Raw genomic sequence first — 19356 nt, 5'->3', positions numbered from 1 at the left:
GGAGAAAATACACGAAAAAAACTATAAAGTGTAGGCGTTGGTGGTATAGTGGTGAGCATAGCTGCCTTCCAAGCAGGTGACCCGGGTTCGATTCCCGGCCAACGCATGAAATAGGTATTTTTTTTTGTTTTAAGCTTTTTGTGAACAAACTCTGAAAATCCTTCTGCTGATCTTGCATTGTTTGTACTAATTTAGCTGAAACGTAGAACGCAGAAAAAGTAGAGATGCTTTGTAGGTGTTGGTGTTATATTGATTTGTAAAGGTGCCTTCCAAAACGGTAACCCTGCTTCATGTTCTGGCAATCGCTACTTGTGATTTTTAAAACTTTTGTAAAACTCTCTGCAAACCCTTGTGCTCATTTTCCAATTTTGGAACCCGTGGCAAAAGTAAAATAATTTCTTGTATTTTGTGTTTTTTAATCTTTTTGTGAACACTTACTGCATTCAATTATACTGATCTTTCATTCATGACACGCTATTAAGCAGTTACTGCCGGAGAAGTTACACAAAAAAAACTATAAAGTGTAGGCGTTGGTGGTATAGTGGTGAGCATAGCTGCCTTCCAAGCATTTGACCCGGGTTCGATTCCCGGCCAACGCATGAAATGGGTATTTTTTTTTTGTTTTAAGCTTTTTGTGAACAAACTCTGCAAATCCTTCTGCTGATCTTGCATTGTTTGTACTAATTTAGCTGAAACGTAGAACGCAGAAAAAGTAGAGATGCTTTGTAGGTGTTGGTGTTATATTGATTTGTAAAGGTGCCTTCCAAAACGGTAACCCTGCTTCATGTTCTGGCAATCGCTACTTGTGATTTTTAAAACTTTTGTAAAACTCTCTGCAAACCCTTGTGCTCATTTTCCAATTTTGGAACCCGTGGCAAAAGTAAAATAATTTCTTGTATTTTGTGTTTTTTAATCTTTTTGTGAACACTTACTGCATTCAATTATACTGATCTTTCATTCATGACACGCTATTAAGCAGTTACTGCCGGAGAAGTTACACAAAAAAAACTATAAAGTGTAGGCGTTGGTGGTATAGTGGTGAGCATAGCTGCCTTCCAAGCATTTGACCCGGGTTCGATTCCCGGCCAACGCATGAAATGGGTATTTTTTTTTTGTTTTAAGCTTTTTGTGAACAAACTCTGCAAATCCTTCTGCTGATCTTGCATTGTTTGTACTAATTTAGCTGAAACGTAGAACGCAGAAAAAGTAGAGATGCTTTGTAGGTGTTGGTGTTATATTGATTTGTAAAGGTGCCTTCCAAAACGGTAACCCTGCTTCATGTTCTGGCAATCGCTACTTGTGATTTTTAAAACTTTTGTAAAACTCTCTGCAAACCCTTGTGCTCATTTTCCAATTTTGGAACCCGTGGCAAAAGTAAAATAATTTCTTGTATTTTGTGTTTTTTAATCTTTTTGTGAACACTTACTGCATTCAATTATACTGATCTTTCATTCATGACACGCTATTAAGCAGTTACTGCCGGAGAAGTTACACAAAAAAAACTATAAAGTGTAGGCGTTGGTGGTATAGTGGTGAGCATAGCTGCCTTCCAAGCAGTTGACCCGGGTTCGATTCCCGGCCAACGCATGAAATAGGTATTTTTTTTTTGTTTTAAGCTTTTGTGAACAAACTCTGCAAATCCTTCTGCTGATCTTGCATTGTTTGTACTAATTTAGCTGAAACGTAGAACGCAGAAAAAGTAGAGATGCTTTGTAGGTGTTGGTGTTATATTTATTTGTAAAGGTGCCTTCCAAAACGGTAACCCTGCTTCATGTTCTGGCAATCGCTACTTGTGATTTTTAAAACTTTTGTAAAACTCCCTGCAAACCCTTGTGCTCATTTTCCAATTTTGGAACCCGTGGCAAAAGTAAAATAATTTCTTGTATTTTGTGTTTTTTAATCTTTTTGTGAACACTTACTGCATTCAATTATACTGATCTTTCTTTCATGTCACGCTATTAAGCAGTAACTGCCGGAGAAAATACACGAAAAAAACTATAAAGTGTAGGCGTTGGTGGTATAGTGGTGAGCATAGCTGCCTTCCAAGCAGGTGACCCGGGTTCGATTCCCGGCCAACGCATGAAATAGGTATTTTTTTTTGTTTTAAGCTTTTTGTGAACAAACTCTGAAAATCCTTCTGCTGATCTTGCATTGTTTGTACTAATTTAGCTGAAACGTAGAACGCAGAAAAAGTAGAGATGCTTTGTAGGTGTTGGTGTTATATTGATTTGTAAAGGTGCCTTCCAAAACGGTAACCCTGCTTCATGTTCTGGCAATCGCTACTTGTGATTTTTAAAACTTTTGTAAAACTCTCTGCAAACCCTTGTGCTCATTTTCCAATTTTGGAACCCGTGGCAAAAGTAAAATAATTTCTTGTATTTTGTGTTTTTTAATCTTTTTGTGAACACTTACTGCATTCAATTATACTGATCTTTCATTCATGACACGCTATTAAGCAGTTACTGCCGGAGAAGTTACACAAAAAAAACTATAAAGTGTAGGCGTTGGTGGTATAGTGGTGAGCATAGCTGCCTTCCAAGCATTTGACCCGGGTTCGATTCCCGGCCAACGCATGAAATGGGTATTTTTTTTTTGTTTTAAGCTTTTTGTGAACAAACTCTGCAAATCCTTCTGCTGATCTTGCATTGTTTGTACTAATTTAGCTGAAACGTAGAACGCAGAAAAAGTAGAGATGCTTTGTAGGTGTTGGTGTTATATTGATTTGTAAAGGTGCCTTCCAAAACGGTAGCCCTGCTTCATGTTCTGGCAATCGCTACTTGTGATTTTTAAAACTTTTGTAAAACTCTCTGCAAACCCTTGTGCTCATTTTCCAATTTTGGAACCCGTGGCAAAAGTAAAATAATTTCTTGTATTTTGTGTTTTTTAATCTTTTTGTGAACACTTACTGCATTCAATTATACTGATCTTTCATTCATGACACGCTATTAAGCAGTTACTGCCGGAGAAGTTACACAAAAAAAACTATAAAGTGTAGGCGTTGGTGGTATAGTGGTGAGCATAGCTGCCTTCCAAGCAGTTGACCCGGGTTCGATTCCCGGCCAACGCATGAAATAGGTATTTTTTTTTTGTCTTAAGCTTTTTGTGAACAAACTCTGCAAATCCTTCTGCTGATCTTGCATTGTTTGTACTAATTTAGCTGAAACGTAGAACGCAGAAAAAGTAGAGATGCTTTGTAGGTGTTGGTGTTATATTGATTTGTAAAGGTGCCTTCCAAAACGGTAACCCTGCTTCATGTTCTGGCAATCGCTACTTGTGATTTTTAAAACTTTTGTAAAACTCTCTGCAAACCCTTGTGCTCATTTTCCAATTTTGGAACCCGTGGCAAAAGTAAAATAATTTCTTGTATTTTGTGTTTTTTAATCTTTTTGTGAACACTTACTGCATTCAATTATACTGATCTTTCTTTCATGACACGCTATTAAGCAGTAACTGCCGGAGAAAATACACAAAAAAAACTATAAAGTGTAGGCGTTGGTGGTATAGTGGTGAGCATAGCTGCCTTCCAAGCAGTTGACCCGGGTTCGATTCCCGGCCAACGCATGAAATAGGTATTTTTTTTTGTTTTAAGCTTTTTGTGAACAAACTCTGAAAATCCTTCTGCTGATCTTGCATTGTTTGTACTAATTTAGCTGAAACGTAGAACGCAGAAAAAGTAGAGATGCTTTGTAGGTGTTGGTGTTATATTGATTTGTAAAGGTGCCTTCCAAAACGGTAACCCTGCTTCATGTTCTGGCAATCGCTACTTGTGATTTTTAAAACTTTTGTAAAACTCTCTGCAAACCCTTGTGCTCATTTTCCAATTTTGGAACCCGTGGCAAAAGTAAAATAATTTCTTGTATTTTGTGTTTTTTAATCTTTTTGTGAACACTTACTGCATTCAATTATACTGATCTTTCTTTCATGACACGCTATTAAGCAGTAACTGCCGGAGAAAATACACAAAAAAAACTATAAAGTGTAGGCGTTGGTGGTATAGTGGTGAGCATAGCTGCCTTCCAAGCAGTTGACCCGGGTTCGATTCCCGGCCAACGCATGAAATAGGTATTTTTTTTTGTTTTAAGCTTTTTGTGAACAAACTCTGAAAATCCTTCTGCTGATCTTGCATTGTTTGTACTAATTTAGCTGAAACGTAGAACGCAGAAAAAGTAGAGATGCTTTGTAGGTGTTGGTGTTATATTGATTTGTAAAGGTGCCTTCCAAAACGGTAACCCTGCTTCATGTTCTGCAATCGCTACTTGTGATTTTTAAAACTTTTGTAAAACTCTCTGCAAACCCTTGTGCTCATTTTCCAATTTTGGAACCCGTGGCAAAAGTAAAATAATTTCTTGTATTTTGTGTTTTTTAATCTTTTTGTGAACACTTACTGCATTCAAATATACTGATCTTTCATTCATGACACGCTATTACGCAGTAACTGCCGGAGAAGTTACACAAAAAAAACTATAAAGTGTAGGCGTTGGTGGTATAGTGGTGAGCATAGCTGCCTTCCAAGCAGTTGAACCGGGTTCGATTCCCGGCCAACGCATGAAATAGGTATTTTTTTTGTTTTAAGCTTTTTGTGAACAAACTCTGAAAATCCTTCTGCTGATCTTGCATTGTTTGTACTAATTTAGCTGAAACGTAGAACGCAGAAAAAGTAGAGATGCTTTGTAGGTGTTGGTGTTATATTGATTTGTAAAGGTGCCTTCCAAAACGGTAACCCTGCTTCATGTTCTGGCAATCGCTACTTGTGATTTTTAAAACTTTTGTAAAACTCTCTGCAAACCCTTGTGCTCATTTTCCAATTTTGGAACCCGTGGCAAAAGTAAAATAATTTCTTGTATTTTGTGTTTTTTAATCTTTTTGTGAACACTTACTGCATTCAATTATACTGATCTTTCTTTCATGACACGCTATTAAGCAGTAACTGCCGGAGAAAATACACAAAAAAAACTATAAAGTGTAGGCGTTGGTGGTATAGTGGTGAGCATAGCTGCCTTCCAAGCAGTTGACCCGGGTTCGATTCCCGGCCAGCGCATGAAATAGGTATTTTTTTTTGTTTTAAGCTTTTTGTGAACAAACTCTAAAAATCCTTCTGCAGATCTTGCATTGTTTGTACTAATTTAGCTGAAACGTAGAACGCAGAAAAAGTAGAGATGCTTTGTAGGTGTTGGTGTTATATTGATTTGTAAAGGTGCCTTCCAAAACGGTAACCCTGCTTCATGTTCTGCAATCGCTACTTGTGATTTTTAAAACCTTTGTAAAACTCTCTGCAAACCCTTGTGCTCATTTTCCAATTTTGGAACCCGTGGCAAAAGTAAAATAATTTCTTGTATTTTGTGTTTTTTAATCTTTTTGTGAACACTTACTGCATTCAAATATACTGATCTTTCATTCATGACACGCTATTACGCAGTAACTGCCGGAGAAGTTACACAAAAAAAACTATAAAGTGTAGGCGTTGGTGGTATAGTGGTGAGCATAGCTGCCTTCCAAGCAGTTGAACCGGGTTCGATTCCCGGCCAACGCATGAAATAGGTATTTTTTTTTGTTTTAAGCTTTTTGTGAACAAACTCTGAAAATCCTTCTGCTGATCTTGCATTGTTTGTACTAATTTAGCTGAAACGTAGAACGCAGAAAAAGTAGAGATGCTTTGTAAGTGTTGGTGTTATATTGATTTGTAAAGGTGCCTTCCAAAACGGTAACCCTGCTTCATGTTCTGGCAATCGCTACTTGTGATTTTTAAAACTTTTGTAAAACTCTCTGCAAACCCTTGTGCTCATTTTCCAATTTTGGAACCCGTGGCAAAAGTAAAATAATTTCTTGTATTTTGTGTTTTTTAATCTTTTTGTGAACACTTACTGCATTCAATTATACTGATCTTTCTTTCATGACACGCTATTAAGCAGTAACTGCCGGAGAAAATACACAAAAAAAACTATAAAGTGTAGGCGTTGGTGGTATAGTGGTGAGCATAGCTGCCTTCCAAGCAGTTGACCCGGGTTCGATTCCCGGCCAACGCATGAAATAGGTATTTTTTTTTGTTTTAAGCTTTTTGTGAACAAACTCTGAAAATCCTTCTGCTGATCTTGCATTGTTTGTACTAATTTAGCTGAAACGTAGAACGCAGAAAAAGTAGAGATGCTTTGTAGGTGTTGGTGTTATATTGATTTGTAAAGGTGCCTTCCAAAACGGTAACCCTGCTTCATGTTCTGGCAATCGCTACTTGTGATTTTTAAAACTTTTGTAAAACTCTCTGCAAACCCTTGTGCTCATTTTCCAATTTTGGAACCCGTGGCAAAAGTAAAATAATTTCTTGTATTTTGTGTTTTTTAATCTTTTTGTGAACACTTACTGCATTCAATTATACTGATCTTTCTTTCATGACACGCTATTAAGCAGTAACTGCCGGAGAAAATACACAAAAAAAACTATAAAGTGTAGGTGTTGGTGGTATAGTGGTGAGCATAGCTGCCTTCCAAGCAGTTGACCCGGGTTCGATTCCCGGCCAACGCATGAAATAGGTATTTTTTTTTGTTTTAAGCTTTTTGTGAACAAACTCTGAAAATCCTTCTGCTGATCTTGCATTGTTTGTACTAATTTAGCTGAAACGTAGAACGCAGAAAAAGTAGAGATGCTTTGTAGGTGTTGGTGTTATATTGATTTGTAAAGGTGCCTTCCAAAACGGTAACCCTGCTTCATGTTCTGGCAATCGCTACTTGTGATTTTTAAAACTTTTGTAAAACTCTCTGCAAACCCTTGTGCTCATTTTCCAATTTTGGAACCCGTGGCAAAAGTAAAATAATTTCTTGTATTTTGTGTTTTTTAATCTTTTTGTGAACACTTACTGCATTCAATTATACTGATCTTTCTTTCATGACACGCTATTAAGCAGTAACTGCCGGAGAAAATACACAAAAAAAACTATAAAGTGTAGGCGTTGGTGGTATAGTGGTGAGCATAGCTGCCTTCCAAGCAGTTGACCCGGGTTCGATTCCCGGCCAGCGCATGAAATAGGTATTTTTTTTTGTTTTAAGCTTTTTGTGAACAAACTCTGAAAATCCTTCTGCTGATCTTGCATTGTTTGTACTAATTTAGCTGAAACGTAGAACGCAGAAAAAGTAGAGATGCTTTGTAGGTGTTGGTGTTATATTGATTTGTAAAGGTGCCTTCCAAAACGGTAACCCTGCTTCATGTTCTGGCAATCGCTACTTGTGATTTTTAAAACTTTTGTAAAACTCTCTGCAAACCCTTGTGCTCATTTTCCAATTTTGGAACCCGTGGCAAAAGTAAAATAATTTCTTGTATTTTGTGTTTTTTAATCTTTTTGTGAACACTTACTGCATTCAATTATACTGATCTTTCTTTCATGACACGCTATTAAGCAGTAACTGCCGGAGAAATTACACAAAAAAAACTATAAAGTGTAGGCGTTGGTGGTATAGTGGTGAGCATAGCTGCCTTCCAAGCAGTTGACCCGGGTGCGATTCCCGGCCAACGCATGAAATAGGTATTTTTTTTTGTTTTAAGCTTTTTGTGAACAAACTCTGAAAATCCTTCTGCTGATCTTGCATTGTTTGTACTAATTTAGCTGAAACGTAGAACGCAGAAAAAGTAGAGATGCTTTGTAGGTGTTGGTGTTATATTGATTTGTAAAGGTGCCTTCCAAAACGGTAACCCTGCTTCATGTTCTGGCAATCGCTACTTGTGATTTTTAAAACTTTTGTAAAACTCTCTGCAAACCCTTGTGCTCATTTTCCAATTTTGGAACCCGTGGCAAAAGTAAAATAATTTCTTGTATTTTGTGTTTTTTAATCTTTTTGTGAACACTTACTGCATTCAATTATACTGATCTTTCTTTCATGACACGCTATTAAGCAGTAACTGCCGGAGAAAATACACAAAAAAAACTATAAAGTGTAGGCGTTGGTGGTATAGTGGTGAGCATAGCTGCCTTCCAAGCAGTTGACCCGGGTTCGATTCCCGGCCAACGCATGAAATAGGTATTTTTTTTTGTTTTAAGCTTTTTGTGAACAAACTCTGAAAATCCTTCTGCTGATCTTGCATTGTTTGTACTAATTTAGCTGAAACGTAGAACGCAGAAAAAGTAGAGATGCTTTGTAGGTGTTGGTGTTATATTGATTTGTAAAGGTGCCTTCCAAAACGGTAACCCTGCTTCATGTTCTGCAATCGCTACTTGTGATTTTTAAAACCTTTGTAAAACTCTCTGCAAACCCTTGTGCTCATTTTCCAATTTTGGAACCCGTGGCAAAAGTAAAATAATTTCTTGTATTTTGTGTTTTTTAATCTTTTTGTGAACACTTACTGCATTCAAATATACTGATCTTTCATTCATGACACGCTATTACGCAGTAACTGCCGGAGAAGTTACACAAAAAAAACTATAAAGTGTAGGCGTTGGTGGTATAGTGGTGAGCATAGCTGCCTTCCAAGCAGTTGAACCGGGTTCGATTCCCGGCCAACGCATGAAATAGGTATTTTTTTTTGTTTTAAGCTTTTTGTGAACAAACTCTGAAAATCCTTCTGCTGATCTTGCATTGTTTGTACTAATTTAGCTGAAACGTAGAACGCAGAAAAAGTAGAGATGCTTTGTAGGTGTTGGTGTTATATTGATTTGTAAAGGTGCCTTCCAAAACGGTAACCCTGCTTCATGTTCTGGCAATCGCTACTTGTGATTTTTAAAACTTTTGTAAAACTCTCTGCAAACCCTTGTGCTCATTTTCCAATTTTGGAACCCGTGGCAAAAGTAAAATAATTTCTTGTATTTTGTGTTTTTTAATCTTTTTGTGAACACTTACTGCATTCAATTATACTGATCTTTCTTTCATGACACGCTATTAAGCAGTAACTGCCGGAGAAAATACACAAAAAAAACTATAAAGTGTAGGCGTTGGTGGTATAGTGGTGAGCATAGCTGCCTTCCAAGCAGTTGACCCGGGTTCGATTCCCGGCCAACGCATGAAATAGGTATTTTTTTTTGTTTTAAGCTTTTTGTGAACAAACTCTGAAAATCCTTCTGCTGATCTTGCATTGTTTGTACTAATTTAGCTGAAACGTAGAACGCAGAAAAAGTAGAGATGCTTTGTAGGTGTTGGTGTTATATTGATTTGTAAAGGTGCCTTCCAAAACGGTAACCCTGCTTCATGTTCTGGCAATCGCTACTTGTGATTTTTAAAACTTTTGTAAAACTCTCTGCAAACCCTTGTGCTCATTTTCCAATTTTGGAACCCGTGGCAAAAGTAAAATAATTTCTTGTATTTTGTGTTTTTTAATCTTTTTGTGAACACTTACTGCATTCAATTATACTGATCTTTCTTTCATGACACGCTATTAAGCAGTAACTGCCGGAGAAAATACACAAAAAAAACTATAAAGTGTAGGCGTTGGTGGTATAGTGGTGAGCATAGCTGCCTTCCAAGCAGTTGACCCGGGTTCGATTCCCAGCCAACGCATGAAATAGGTATTTTTTTTTGTTTTAAGCTTTTTGTGAACAAACTCTGAAAATCCTTCTGCTGATCTTGCATTGTTTGTACTAATTTAGCTGAAACGTAGAACGCAGAAAAAGTAGAGATGCTTTGTAGGTGTTGGTGTTATATTGATTTGTAAAGGTGCCTTCCAAAACGGTAACCCTGCTTCATGTTCTGGCAATCGCTACTTGTGATTTTTAAAACTTTTGTAAAACTCTCTGCAAACCCTTGTGCTCATTTTCCAATTTTGGAACCCGTGGCAAAAGTAAAATAATTTCTTGTATTTTGTGTTTTTTAATCTTTTTGTGAACACTTACTGCATTCAAATATACTGATCTTTCATTCATGACACGCTATTACGCAGTAACTGCCGGAGAAGTTACACAAAAAAAACTATAAAGTGTAGGCGTTGGTGGTATAGTGGTGAGCATAGCTGCCTTCCAAGCAGTTGAACCGGGTTCGATTCCCGGCCAACGCATGAAATAGGTATTTTTTTTTGTTTTAAGCTTTTTGTGAACAAACTCTGAAAATCCTTCTGCTGATCTTGCATTGTTTGTACTAATTTAGCTGAAACGTAGAACGCAGAAAAAGTAGAGATGCTTTGTAGGTGTTGGTGTTATATTGATTTGTAAAGGTGCCTTCCAAAACGGTAACCCTGCTTCATGTTCTGGCAATCGCTACTTGTGATTTTTAAAACTTTTGTAAAACTCTCTGCAAACCCTTGTGCTCATTTTCCAATTTTGGAACCCGTGGCAAAAGTAAAATAATTTCTTGTATTTTGTGTTTTTTAATCTTTTTGTGAACACTTACTGCATTCAATTATACTGATCTTTCTTTCATGACACGCTATTAAGCAGTAACTGCCGGAGAAAATACACAAAAAAAACTATAAAGTGTAGGCGTTGGTGGTATAGTGGTGAGCATAGCTGCCTTCCAAGCAGTTGACCCGGGTTCGATTCCCGGCCAACGCATGAAATAGGTATTTTTTTTTGTTTTAAGCTTTTTGTGAACAAACTCTGAAAATCCTTCTGCTGATCTTGCATTGTTTGTACTAATTTAGCTGAAACGTAGAACGCAGAAAAAGTAGAGATGCTTTGTAGGTGTTGGTGTTATATTGATTTGTAAAGGTGCCTTCCAAAACGGTAACCCTGCTTCATGTTCTGCAATCGCTACTTGTGATTTTTAAAACTTTTGTAAAACTCTCTGCAAACCCTTGTGCTCATTTTCCAATTTTGGAACCCGTGGCAAAAGTAAAATAATTTCTTGTATTTTGTGTTTTTTAATCTTTTTGTGAACACTTACTGCATTCAAATATACTGATCTTTCATTCATGACACGCTATTACGCAGTAACTGCCGGAGAAGTTACACAAAAAAAACTATAAAGTGTAGGCGTTGGTGGTATAGTGGTGAGCATAGCTGCCTTCCAAGCAGTTGAACCGGGTTCGATTCCCGGCCAACGCATGAAATAGGTATTTTTTTTTGTTTTAAGCTTTTTGTGAACAAACTCTGAAAATCCTTCTGCTGATCTTGCATTGTTTGTACTAATTTAGCTGAAACGTAGAACGCAGAAAAAGTAGAGATGCTTTGTAGGTGTTGGTGTTATATTGATTTGTAAAGGTGCCTTCCAAAACGGTAACCCTGCTTCATGTTCTGGCAATCGCTACTTGTGATTTTTAAAACTTTTGTAAAACTCTCTGCAAACCCTTGTGCTCATTTTCCAATTTTGGAACCCGTGGCAAAAGTAAAATAATTTCTTGTATTTTGTGTTTTTTAATCTTTTTGTGAACACTTACTGCATTCAATTATACTGATCTTTCTTTCATGACACGCTATTAAGCAGTAACTGCCGGAGAAAATACACAAAAAAAACTATAAAGTGTAGGCGTTGGTGGTATAGTGGTGAGCATAGCTGCCTTCCAAGCAGTTGACCCGGGTTCGATTCCCGGCCAGCGCATGAGATAGGTATTTTTTTTTGTTTTAAGCTTTTTGTGAACAAACTCTAAAAATCCTTCTGCAGATCTTGCATTGTTTGTACTAATTTAGCTGAAACGTAGAACGCAGAAAAAGTAGAGATGCTTTGTAGGTGTTGGTGTTATATTGATTTGTAAAGGTGCCTTCCAAAACGGTAACCCTGCTTCATGTTCTGCAATCGCTACTTGTGATTTTTAAAACCTTTGTAAAACTCTCTGCAAACCCTTGTGCTCATTTTCCAATTTTGGAACCCGTGGCAAAAGTAAAATAATTTCTTGTATTTTGTGTTTTTTAATCTTTTTGTGAACACTTACTGCATTCAAATATACTGATCTTTCATTCATGACACGCTATTACGCAGTAACTGCCGGAGAAGTTACACAAAAAAAACTATAAAGTGTAGGCGTTGGTGGTATAGTGGTGAGCATAGCTGCCTTCCAAGCAGTTGAACCGGGTTCGATTCTCGGCCAACGCATGAAATAGGTATTTTTTTTTGTTTTAAGCTTTTTGTGAACAAACTCTGAAAATCCTTCTGCTGATCTTGCATTGTTTGTACTAATTTAGCTGAAACGTAGAACGCAGAAAAAGTAGAGATGCTTTGTAGGTGTTGGTGTTATATTGATTTGTAAAGGTGCCTTCCAAAACGGTAACCCTGCTTCATGTTCTGGCAATCGCTACTTGTGATTTTTAAAACTTTTGTAAAACTCTCTGCAAACCCTTGTGCTCATTTTCCAATTTTGGAACCCGTGGCAAAAGTAAAATAATTTCTTGTATTTTGTGTTTTTTAATCTTTTTGTGAACACTTACTGCATTCAATTATACTGATCTTTCTTTCATGACACGCTATTAAGCAGTAACTGCCGGAGAAAATACACAAAAAAAAACTATAAAGTGTAGGCGTTGGTGGTATAGTGGTGAGCATAGCTGCCTTCCAAGCAGTTGACCCGGGTTCGATTCCCGGCCAACGCATGAAATAGGTATTTTTTTTTGTTTTAAGCTTTTTGTGAACAAACTCTGAAAATCCTTCTGCTGATCTTGCATTGTTTGTACTAATTTAGCTGAAACGTAGAACGCAGAAAAAGTAGAGATGCTTTGTAGGTGTTGGTGTTATATTGATTTGTAAAGGTGCCTTCCAAAACGGTAACCCTGCTTCATGTTCTGCAATCGCTACTTGTGATTTTTAAAACTTTTGTAAAACTCTCTGCAAACCCTTGTGCTCATTTTCCAATTTTGGAACCCGTGGCAAAAGTAAAATAATTTCTTGTATTTTGTGTTTTTTAATCTTTTTGTGAACACTTACTGCATTCAAATATACTGATCTTTCATTCATGACACGCTATTACGCAGTAACTGCCGGAGAAGTTACACAAAAAAAACTATAAAGTGTAGGCGTTGGTGGTATAGTGGTGAGCATAGCTGCCTTCCAAGCAGTTGAACCGGGTTCGATTCCCGGCCAACGCATGAAATAGGTATTTTTTTTTGTTTTAAGCTTTTTGTGAACAAACTCTGAAAATCCTTCTGCTGATCTTGCATTGTTTGTACTAATTTAGCTGAAACGTAGAACGCAGAAAAAGTAGAGATGCTTTGTAGGTGTTGGTGTTATATTGATTTGTAAAGGTGCCTTCCAAAACGGTAACCCTGCTTCATGTTCTGGCAATCGCTACTTGTGATTTTTAAAACTTTTGTAAAACTCTCTGCAAACCCTTGTGCTCATTTTCCAATTTTGGAACCCGTGGCAAAAGTAAAATAATTTCTTGTATTTTGTGTTTTTTAATCTTTTTGTGAACACTTACTGCATTCAATTATACTGATCTTTCTTTCATGACACGCTATTAAGCAGTAACTGCCGGAGAAAATACACAAAAAAAACTATAAAGTGTAGGCGTTGGTGGTATAGTGGTGAGCATAGCTGCCTTCCAAGCAGTTGACCCGGGTTCGATTCCCGGCCAACGCATGAAATAGGTATTTTTTTTTGTTTTAAGCTTTTTGTGAACAAACTCTGAAAATCCTTCTGCTGATCTTGCATTGTTTGTACTAATTTAGCTGAAACGTAGAACGCAGAAAAAGTAGAGATGCTTTGTAGGTGTTGGTGTTATATTGATTTGTAAAGGTGCCTTCCAAAACGGTAACCCTGCTTCATGTTCTGCAATCGCTACTTGTGATTTTTAAAACTTTTGTAAAACTCTCTGCAAACCCTTGTGCTCATTTTCCAATTTTGGAACCCGTGGCAAAAGTAAAATAATTTCTTGTATTTTGTGTTTTTTAATCTTTTTGTGAACACTTACTGCATTCAAATATACTGATCTTTCATTCATGACACGCTATTACGCAGTAACTGCCGGAGAAGTTACACAAAAAAAACTATAAAGTGTAGGCGTTGGTGGTATAGTGGTGAGCATAGCTGCCTTCCAAGCAGTTAACCCGGGTTCGATTCCCGGCCAACGCATGAAATAGGTATTTTTTTTTGTTTTAAGCTTTTTGTGAACAAACTCTGAAAATCCTTCTGCTGATCTTGCATTGTTTGTACTAATTTAGCTGAAACGTAGAACGCAGAAAAAGTAGAGATGCTTTGTAGGTGTTGGTGTTATATTGATTTGTAAAGGTGCCTTCCAAAACGGTAACCCTGCTTCATGTTCTGGCAATCGCTACTTGTGATTTTTAAAACTTTTGTAAAACTCTCTGCAAACCCTTGTGCTCATTTTCCAATTTTGGAACCCGTGGCAAAAGTAAAATAATTTCTTGTATTTTGTGTTTTTTAATCTTTTTGTGAACACTTACTGCATTCAATTATACTGATCTTTCTTTCATGACACGCTATTAAGCAGTAACTGCCGGAGAAAATACACAAAAAAAACTATAAAGTGTAGGCGTTGGTGGTATAGTGGTGAGCATAGCTGCCTTCCAAGCAGTTGACCCGGGTTCGATTCCCGGCCAGCGCATGAAATAGGTATTTTTTTTTGTTTTAAGCTTTTTGTGAACAAACTCTGAAAATCCTTCTGCTGATCTTGCATTGTTTGTACTAATTTAGCTGAAACGTAGAACGCAGAAAAAGTAGAGATGCTTTGTAGGTGTTGGTGTTATATTGATTTGTAAAGGTGCCTTCCAAAACGGTAACCCTGCTTCATGTTCTGGCAATCACTACTTGTGATTTTTAAAACTTTTGTAAAACTCTCTGCAAACCCTTGTGCTCATTTTCCAATTTTGGAACCCGTGGCAAAAGTAAAATAATTTCTTGTATTTTGTGTTTTTTAATCTTTTTGTGAACACTTACTGCATTCAAATATACTGATCTTTCATTCATGACACGCTATTACGCAGTAACTGCCGGAGAAGTTACACAAAAAAAACTATAAAGTGTAGGCGTTGGTGGTATAGTGGTGAGCATAGCTGCCTTCCAAGCAGTTGAACCGGGTTCGATTCCCGGCCAACGCATGAAATAGGTATTTTTTTTTGTTTTAAGCTTTTTGTGAACAAACTCTGAAAATCCTTCTGCTGATCTTGCATTGTTTGTACTAATTTAGCTGAAACGTAGAACGCAGAAAAAGTAGAGATGCTTTGTAGGTGTTGGTGTTATATTGATTTGTAAAGGTGCCTTCCAAAACGGTAACCCTGCTTCATGTTCTGGCAATCGCTACTTGTGATTTTTAAAACTTTTGTAAAACTCTCTGCAAACCCTTGTGCTCATTTTCCAATTTTGGAACCCGTGGCAAAAGTAAAATAATTTCTTGTATTTTGTGTTTTTTAATCTTTTTGTGAACACTTACTGCATTCAATTATACTGATCTTTCTTTCATGACACGCTATTAAGCAGTAACTGCCGGAGAAAATACACAAAAAAAACTATAAAGTGTAGGCGTTGGTGGTATAGTGGTGAGCATAGCTGCCTTCCAAGCAGTTGACCCGGGTTCGATTCCCGGCCAACGCATGAAATAGGTATTTTTTTTTGTTTTAAGCTTTTTGTGAACAAACTCTGAAAATCCTTCTGCTGATCTTGCATTGTTTGTACTAATTTAGCTGAAACGTAGAACGCAGAAAAAGTAGAGATGCTTTGTAGGTGTTGGTGTTATATTGATTTGTAAAGGTGCCTTCCAAAACGGTAACCCTGCTTCATGTTCTGCAATCGCTACTTGTGATTTTTAAAACTTTTGTAAAACTCTCTGCAAACCCTTGTGCTCATTTTCCAATTTTGGAACCCGTGGCAAAAGTAAAATAATTTCTTGTATTTTGTGTTTTTTAATCTTTTTGTGAACACTTACTGCATTCAAATATACTGATCTTTCATTCATGACACGCTATTACGCAGTAACTGCCGGAGAAGTTACACAAAAAAAACTATAAAGTGTAGGCGTTGGTGGTATAGTGGTGAGCATAGCTGCCTTCCAAGCAGTTGAACCGGGTTCGATTCCCGGCCAACGCATGAAATAGGTATTTTTTTTTGTTTTAAGCTTTTTGTGAACAAACTCTGAAAATCCTTCTGCTGATCTTGCATTGTTTGTACTAATTTAGCTGAAACGTAGAACGCAGAAAAAGTAGAGATGCTTTGTAGGTGTTGGTGTTATATTGATTTGTAAAGGTGCCTTCCAAAACGGTAACCCTGCTTCATGTTCTGGCAATCGCTACTTGTGATTTTTAAAACTTTTGTAAAACTCTCTGCAAACCCTTGTGCTCATTTTCCAATTTTGGAACCCGTGGCAAAAGTAAAATAATTTCTTGTATTTTGTGTTTTTTAATCTTTTTGTGAACACTTACTGCATTCAATTATACTGATCTTTCTTTCATGACACGCTATTAAGCAGTAACTGCCGGAGAAAATACACAAAAAAAACTATAAAGTGTAGGCGTTGGTGGTATAGTGGTGAGCATAGCTGCCTTCCAAGCAGTTGACCCGGGTTCGATTCCCGGCCAGCGCATGAAATAGGTATTTTTTTTTGTTTTAAGCTTTTTGTGAACAAACTCTGAAAATCCTTCTGCTGATCTTGCATTGTTTGTACTAATTTAGCTGAAACGTAGAACGCAGAAAAAGTAGAGATGCTTTGTAGGTGTTGGTGTTATATTGATTTGTAAAGGTGCCTTCCAAAACGGTAACCCTGCTTCATGTTCTGGCAATCACTACTTGTGATTTTTAAAACTTTTGTAAAACTCTCTGCAAACCCTTGTGCTCATTTTCCAATTTTGGAACCCGTGGCAAAAGTAAAATAATTTCTTGTATTTTGTGTTTTTTAATCTTTTTGTGAACACTTACTGCATTCAATTATACTGATCTTTCTTTCATGACACGCTATTAAGCAGTAACTGCCGGAGAAAATACACAAAAAAACTATAAAGTGTAGGCGTTGGTGGTATAGTGGTGAGCTTAGCTGCCTTCCAAGCAGTTGACCCGGGTTCGATTCCCGGCCAACGCATGAAATAGGTATTTTTTTTTTTGTTTTAAGCTTTTTGTGAACAAACTCTGAAAATCCTTCTGCTGATCTTGCATTGTTTGTACTAATTTAGCTGAAACGTAGAACGCAGAAAAAGTAGAGATGCTTTGTAGGTGTTGGTGTTATATTGATTTGTAAAGGTGCCTTCCAAAACGGTAACCCTGCTTCATGTTCTGGCAATCGCTACTTGTGATTTTTAAAACTTTTGTAAAACTCTCTGCAAACCCTTGTGCTCATTTTCCAATTTTGGAACCCGTGGCAAAAGTAAAATAATTTCTTGTATTTTGTGTTTTTTAATCTTTTTGTGAACACTTACTGCATTCAATTATACTGATCTTTCTTTCATGACACGCTATTAAGCAGTAACTGCCGGAGAAAATACACAAAAAAAACTATAAAGTGTAGGCGTTGGTGGTATAGTGGTGAGCATAGCTGCCTTCCAAGCAGTTGACCCGGGTTCGATTCCCGGCCAGCGCATGAAATAGGTATTTTTTTTTGTTTTAAGCTTTTTGTGAACAAACTCTAAAAATCCTTCTGCAGATCTTGCATTGTTTGTACTAATTTAGCTGAAACGTAGAACGCAGAAAAAGTAGAGATGCTTTGTAGGTGTTGGTGTTATATTGATTTGTAAAGGTGCCTTCCAAAACGGTAACCCTGCTTCATGTTCTGCAATCGCTACTTGTGATTTTTAAAACCTTTGTAAAACTCTCTGCAAACCCTTGTGCTCATTTTCCAATTTTGGAACCCGTGGCAAAAGTAAAATAATTTCTTGTATTTTGTGTTTTTTAATCTTTTTGTGAACACTTACTGCATTCAAATATACTGATCTTTCATTCATGACACGCTATTACGCAGTAACTGCCGGAGAAGTTACACAAAAAAAACTATAAAGTGTAGGCGTTGGTGGTATAGTGGTGAGCATAGCTGCCTTCCAAGCAGTTGAACCGGGTTAGATTCCCGGCCAACGCATGAAATAGGTATTTTTTTTTGTTTTAAGCTTTTTGTGAACAAACTCTAAAAATCCTTCTGCAGATCTTGCATTGTTTGTACTAATTTAGCTGAAACGTAGAACGCAGAAAAAGTAGAGATGCTTTGTAGGTGTTGGTGTTATATTGATTTGTAAAGGTGCCTTCCAAAACGGTAACCCTGCTTCATGTTCTGGCAATCGCTACTTGTGATTTTTAAAACTTTTGTAAAACTCTCTGCAAACCCTTGTGCTCATTTTCCAATTTTGGAACCCGTGGCAAAAGTAAAATAATTTCTTGTATTTTGTGTTTTTTAATCTTTTTGTGAACACTTACTGCATTCAATTATACTGATCTTTCTTTCATGACACGCTATTAAGCAGTAACTGTCGGAGAAAATACTCAAAAAAAACTATAAAGTGTAGGCGTTGGTGGTATAGTGGTGAGCATAGCTGCCTTCCAAGCAGTTGACCCGGGTTCGATTCCCGGCCAACGCATGAAATAGGTATTTTTTTTTGTTTTAAGCTTTTTGTGAACAAACTCTGAAAATCCTTCTGCTGATCTTGCATTGTTTGTACTAATTTAGCTGAAACGTAGAACGCAGAAAAAGTAGAGATGCTTTGTAGGTGTTGGTGTTATATTGATTTGTAAAGGTGCCTTCCAAAACGGTAACCCTGCTTCATGTTCTGCAATCGCTACTTGTGATTTTTAAAACTTTTGTAAAACTCTCTGCAAACCCTTGTGCTCATTTTCCAATTTTGGAACCCGTGGCAAAAGTAAAATAATTTCTTGTATTTTGTGTTTTTTAATCTTTTTGTGAACACTTACTGCATTCAAATATACTGATCTTTCATTCATGACACGCTATTACGCAGTAACTGCCGGAGAAGTTACACAAAAAAAACTATAAAGTGTAGGCGTTGGTGGTATAGTGGTGAGCATAGCTGCCTTCCAAGCAGTTGAACCGGGTTCGATTCCCGGCCAACGCATGAAATAGGTATTTTTTTTTGTTTTAAGCTTTTTGTGAACAAACTCTGAAAATCCTTCTGCTGATCTTGCATTGTTTGTACTAATTTAGCTGAAACGTAGAACGCAGAAAAAGTAGAGATGCTTTGTAGGTGTTGGTGTTATATTGATTTGTAAAGGTGCCTTCCAAAACGGTAACCCTGCTTCATGTTCTGGCAATCGCTACTTGTGATTTTTAAAACTTTTGTAAAACTCTCTGCAAACCCTTGTGCTCATTTTCCAATTTTGGAACCCGTGGCAAAAGTAAAATAATTTCTTGTATTTTGTGTTTTTTAATCTTTTTGTGAACACTTACTGCATTCAATTATACTGATCTTTCTTTCATGACACGCTATTAAGCAGTAACTGCCGGAGAAAATACACAAAAAAAACTATAAAGTGTAGGCGTTGGTGGTATAGTGGTGAGCATAGCTGCCTTCCAAGCAGTTGACCCGGGTTCGATTCCCGGCCAACGCATGAAATAGGTATTTTTTTTTGTTTTAAG

At 37.1% G+C, this 19356-nt stretch overlaps 23 non-coding genes across 23 annotated transcripts; all 23 read left to right on the top strand.

Annotated features, from left to right (window-relative positions):
- The first annotated feature begins 527 nt into the window (after window positions 1–527).
- Window positions 528–599, top strand: TRNAG-UCC (transfer RNA glycine (anticodon UCC)). Its single transcript has one exon. It is a non-coding gene; the product is annotated as a tRNA-Gly (tRNA).
- Window positions 600–1021: 422 nt separating this feature from the next.
- On the top strand, window positions 1022–1093 carry TRNAG-UCC (transfer RNA glycine (anticodon UCC)). Its single transcript has one exon. It is a non-coding gene; the product is annotated as a tRNA-Gly (tRNA).
- A 422-nt stretch (window positions 1094–1515) lies between these two features.
- On the top strand, window positions 1516–1587 carry TRNAG-UCC (transfer RNA glycine (anticodon UCC)). Its single transcript has one exon. It is a non-coding gene; the product is annotated as a tRNA-Gly (tRNA).
- Window positions 1588–2501: 914 nt separating this feature from the next.
- Window positions 2502–2573, top strand: TRNAG-UCC (transfer RNA glycine (anticodon UCC)). Its single transcript has one exon. It is a non-coding gene; the product is annotated as a tRNA-Gly (tRNA).
- Window positions 2574–2995: 422 nt separating this feature from the next.
- TRNAG-UCC (transfer RNA glycine (anticodon UCC)) lies at window positions 2996–3067 on the top strand. The gene has a single exon. It is a non-coding gene; the product is annotated as a tRNA-Gly (tRNA).
- Window positions 3068–3489: 422 nt separating this feature from the next.
- TRNAG-UCC (transfer RNA glycine (anticodon UCC)) lies at window positions 3490–3561 on the top strand. Its single transcript has one exon. It is a non-coding gene; the product is annotated as a tRNA-Gly (tRNA).
- Window positions 3562–3982: 421 nt separating this feature from the next.
- Window positions 3983–4054, top strand: TRNAG-UCC (transfer RNA glycine (anticodon UCC)). Its single transcript has one exon. It is a non-coding gene; the product is annotated as a tRNA-Gly (tRNA).
- Window positions 4055–4966: 912 nt separating this feature from the next.
- Window positions 4967–5038, top strand: TRNAG-UCC (transfer RNA glycine (anticodon UCC)). Its single transcript has one exon. It is a non-coding gene; the product is annotated as a tRNA-Gly (tRNA).
- A 913-nt stretch (window positions 5039–5951) lies between these two features.
- Window positions 5952–6023, top strand: TRNAG-UCC (transfer RNA glycine (anticodon UCC)). The gene has a single exon. It is a non-coding gene; the product is annotated as a tRNA-Gly (tRNA).
- Window positions 6024–6937: 914 nt separating this feature from the next.
- On the top strand, window positions 6938–7009 carry TRNAG-UCC (transfer RNA glycine (anticodon UCC)). The gene has a single exon. It is a non-coding gene; the product is annotated as a tRNA-Gly (tRNA).
- Window positions 7010–7923: 914 nt separating this feature from the next.
- On the top strand, window positions 7924–7995 carry TRNAG-UCC (transfer RNA glycine (anticodon UCC)). Its single transcript has one exon. It is a non-coding gene; the product is annotated as a tRNA-Gly (tRNA).
- A 913-nt stretch (window positions 7996–8908) lies between these two features.
- TRNAG-UCC (transfer RNA glycine (anticodon UCC)) lies at window positions 8909–8980 on the top strand. Its single transcript has one exon. It is a non-coding gene; the product is annotated as a tRNA-Gly (tRNA).
- A 1407-nt stretch (window positions 8981–10387) lies between these two features.
- On the top strand, window positions 10388–10459 carry TRNAG-UCC (transfer RNA glycine (anticodon UCC)). The gene has a single exon. It is a non-coding gene; the product is annotated as a tRNA-Gly (tRNA).
- A 913-nt stretch (window positions 10460–11372) lies between these two features.
- Window positions 11373–11444, top strand: TRNAG-UCC (transfer RNA glycine (anticodon UCC)). The gene has a single exon. It is a non-coding gene; the product is annotated as a tRNA-Gly (tRNA).
- A 914-nt stretch (window positions 11445–12358) lies between these two features.
- Window positions 12359–12430, top strand: TRNAG-UCC (transfer RNA glycine (anticodon UCC)). The gene has a single exon. It is a non-coding gene; the product is annotated as a tRNA-Gly (tRNA).
- Window positions 12431–13343: 913 nt separating this feature from the next.
- TRNAG-UCC (transfer RNA glycine (anticodon UCC)) lies at window positions 13344–13415 on the top strand. The gene has a single exon. It is a non-coding gene; the product is annotated as a tRNA-Gly (tRNA).
- A 420-nt stretch (window positions 13416–13835) lies between these two features.
- On the top strand, window positions 13836–13907 carry TRNAG-UCC (transfer RNA glycine (anticodon UCC)). Its single transcript has one exon. It is a non-coding gene; the product is annotated as a tRNA-Gly (tRNA).
- Window positions 13908–14328: 421 nt separating this feature from the next.
- Window positions 14329–14400, top strand: TRNAG-UCC (transfer RNA glycine (anticodon UCC)). Its single transcript has one exon. It is a non-coding gene; the product is annotated as a tRNA-Gly (tRNA).
- A 914-nt stretch (window positions 14401–15314) lies between these two features.
- On the top strand, window positions 15315–15386 carry TRNAG-UCC (transfer RNA glycine (anticodon UCC)). The gene has a single exon. It is a non-coding gene; the product is annotated as a tRNA-Gly (tRNA).
- Window positions 15387–16299: 913 nt separating this feature from the next.
- Window positions 16300–16371, top strand: TRNAG-UCC (transfer RNA glycine (anticodon UCC)). The gene has a single exon. It is a non-coding gene; the product is annotated as a tRNA-Gly (tRNA).
- A 915-nt stretch (window positions 16372–17286) lies between these two features.
- Window positions 17287–17358, top strand: TRNAG-UCC (transfer RNA glycine (anticodon UCC)). The gene has a single exon. It is a non-coding gene; the product is annotated as a tRNA-Gly (tRNA).
- A 913-nt stretch (window positions 17359–18271) lies between these two features.
- TRNAG-UCC (transfer RNA glycine (anticodon UCC)) lies at window positions 18272–18343 on the top strand. The gene has a single exon. It is a non-coding gene; the product is annotated as a tRNA-Gly (tRNA).
- Window positions 18344–19256: 913 nt separating this feature from the next.
- TRNAG-UCC (transfer RNA glycine (anticodon UCC)) lies at window positions 19257–19328 on the top strand. The gene has a single exon. It is a non-coding gene; the product is annotated as a tRNA-Gly (tRNA).
- Window positions 19329–19356: the final 28 nt, after the last annotated feature.

Source organism: Rhinoderma darwinii, chromosome 4 (assembly GCF_050947455.1).
Source record: "Rhinoderma darwinii isolate aRhiDar2 chromosome 4, aRhiDar2.hap1, whole genome shotgun sequence".
Classification (NCBI taxonomy): Eukaryota; Metazoa; Chordata; class Amphibia; order Anura; family Rhinodermatidae; genus Rhinoderma; species Rhinoderma darwinii.
The sequence above is the reverse complement of the archived record's forward strand: the minus strand, read 5'-3'. Positions and strand labels throughout refer to the sequence as shown.